Raw genomic sequence first — 3040 nt, 5'->3', positions numbered from 1 at the left:
CTTTCTTTTTTTACTTAGGCCAGCTATTAGATTCTGACATTTCACAGCCCTGATATTTTGAGACGTTTTTAGAAACTTAGCAGCTTCTTTTAGCTGTATAAGTGCCATACAATAGACCTCACACATTTAACTCGTCCCATTTGTGAAGTTTTGCATATGTATGTCATCATTACAATCAAAATATTGAACATATCCATTACCATAAAAGTTCCCTCATGGTCTTTTGTAATCTCTCTTATTCACCTCTCCTTCCATCCCAGTCCCCAGGCAACCACTGGATTGCTTTAAATCATTATAAGTTAGTTTGCATTTTCTAATATTTTATGAAAATAGAATCAAGCATATGTTCCTTTTCGTCTGACTTTTTTCATGCAGCATAAACATTTTGATATTTGTCCATGTATTTTTAGTGTAACAATGGTTCATAGGTCTTTATTGCTGCTTAATAGTTCAGTGTTTGTATTTATTACAAATTGGTTATCAACTTATCTGCTGCTAGACATTTAGGTTGTATCCAGTTTGGGGTCATTACGAATAAAAACTTGTAAACGTTCATGTAAAAGTCTTTGTATGGCTATAAGTTTGCATTTCTCTTGGAAAAATATTGCTTGGGTATATTTGCTTATAAGAATCAAGATCAATACACAAAATCAATTGTATTTCTATATAATAGGAATGTGAAATCAGAAAATGGAATTTAAAAAATACCATTTATTTCTACGGCTATGTCACCCTGAACAAGCCCGATCCCATCTGATCTCAGAAGATAAGTATGGTCGGGCCTGGTTAGTACTTGGATGGGAGACCACCTAGGAAGACCAGATGCTGTAGGCATAAAAAATAAAAAATAAAGGATTGTAAACTGACAAGGTCCTTGCAATCTGTGAGGCCAATCAAGGGTTGCTTTGCCTAAAAATAAATAAATAAATACCATATATAATAAAATAATTAGGCTTAAATCTGACAAAAGATGTGTAAGACCTGTACTGTACATTTACAAATACAAAACATTGAGAGAAATTAAAGAAAATGAATAAATAGAAAGATATACAATGTTATAGCTCTTTAAATATTCCATTTTCAGGATTTTATGTCTATTTATCATTCTTTTAACAGGCATGTAAGCATTATAGTTTGTATATGTTATCTTTAAAGTTCTCAAAACTAAATTATAAGGGTTCCAATCAATTTCAATTTCTCTACATCTTTACCCACAACTGTTCTCTCTCTCTCTCTCAAGTCTCTCTGTTGTTAATAGCCATCCTCACAGATGAGATGATATCTCATTATGGTTTTGATTTGCATTTTCCTGATGACTAAAGATTTTGAACATGTTTCCATGTATCTGTTGGTCATTTATATGTCTTCTTTGGAGAGATGTCTATTCACGTCTTTAGTTCTCTTTTTAAATTAGTTATTGGATTTTTTTTTTCTGTTGAGTGATGTTTCTTATATATTTTGGAAATCAATCCCTTATCAGATATGGTTTACAAGTGTTTTCTCCCATTCTGTAGGTTGCTTTTTCACTCTGTTGATTGTTTCTTTTGCTGTGCAGAAGCTCTCTTAGTTTGATTTAGTCCCATTTATCTATCTTTGCTTTTGTTGCCTATGCTTTTGGTATCATATTCATAAAATTAGTGTCCAGATAAATTTCATAAAGATTTTCCCATATGATTTTTTTGTAGAAGTTTTACAATTTTAGGTTTTAGGTTTAAGTATTTAATCCATTCTGAGTTGATTTGTGTGAGGATCCAGTTTCACTTTTTTGCATGCAGTATCAGTTTTCCCAACATCATTTGTTTAAGAGACTATTCTTTCCCCTAATTTGTCTTAACACTCTTGTCAAAAATCAATTAATCAAACATATTTCTGTTCCACTGCTCAGTATGTCTATCTTTATGTCAGTATTGTACTCTCTTATTTACTGCAGCTTTGTAATATATTTTGAAATCATAAAGTGTGATGTAAGAGTTGAAACCCTTGTACAGTGTTGGTAGAAATGCAAAATGTTACAGCCAGTATGGAAAACATTGTGTAACCAATATGGTGCAGCTGGTATGGTGCAGACAGTATGGAAAGTCTTCAAGAAATTAAAAATAAAACTGCCATATAATCCAGAAATCCCATTTTTAGTATTTATCCAAAAGAATTGAAATACAGACCTCGCAGAGACATTAGCATTCCTGTGTTCACTGCAGCACTATTCACAATAGCCAAGATGTAGGAAAGGCCTAAACCTATTTATATCTATCAACAAATGGATGAATAAAGTGAGATATGTAAACACAATGGACTATTATTTGGCCTTTAAAAAGAAGTAAATTCTACAATATGAGACAACATGGATCAACCTTGAGAATGCGAAGAAAAAAGAATCCTCATGCATTGTTGGTGTGACTGCCAATTGGTACAGCCACTATGGAAAACAGTATGGAGGTTCCTCAAAAAATTAAAAATAGAACTACCTTATGACCCAGTAATTTCACTTCTGGGTATTTATCTGAAGAAATTCAAAATACTAATTTGAATTACCATTAGCTTTTGTGGGCATCATATCATGTTATTTTCTCACGTTTAGGCATCTTAAACACTGAAGCCTATAGTGGCTAACAAGTAACAAGTTATCTGATGTAGACATTTGCAGAAGATGCAACACCTCCAAAATTAAGGTCATAGTATTTTTTTATCTTTGTACTCAGTCATCATTAGTTTGAGAGTTTCATTTTCATAGTTTTATAGTCACAGATGGCTCTTATATCTCTAATCATGGTGTCTAATACCCAAGAGAAAGAAAAGTGATGTGCCAAAATATTCTCCTTCCCAGCATATTCTCCAGTGACTTTAGCCTTAATCTCATTGAATGTACCTGCAACCACTTCAAGCAGTATATTTTCTATTACGTGCAATGATTTCCCACCAGGTGTTCAACTTCTTAAGTGTTGAGTCATGGGAGACTGAGGAGCAACTTTTCAAATGTGTAGCTGCCCACAATGTTCTGATACACTCCACTCAATTCGATTAATGCTCTCCAGTCTGTCTA

General features: G+C 33.0%; 1 pseudogene; it reads left to right on the top strand.

Annotated features, from left to right (window-relative positions):
• The first annotated feature begins 715 nt into the window (after positions 1–715).
• On the top strand, positions 716–834 carry LOC112470625 (annotated as a pseudogene).
• The last annotated feature ends 2206 nt before the right edge of the window (positions 835–3040 follow it).

The sequence above is a fragment of the Pteropus alecto genome, unplaced genomic scaffold (genome assembly GCF_000325575.1).
Source record: "Pteropus alecto unplaced genomic scaffold, ASM32557v1 scaffold3, whole genome shotgun sequence".
Classification (NCBI taxonomy): Eukaryota; Metazoa; Chordata; class Mammalia; order Chiroptera; family Pteropodidae; genus Pteropus; species Pteropus alecto.
The sequence above is the reverse complement of the archived record's forward strand: the minus strand, read 5'-3'. Positions and strand labels throughout refer to the sequence as shown.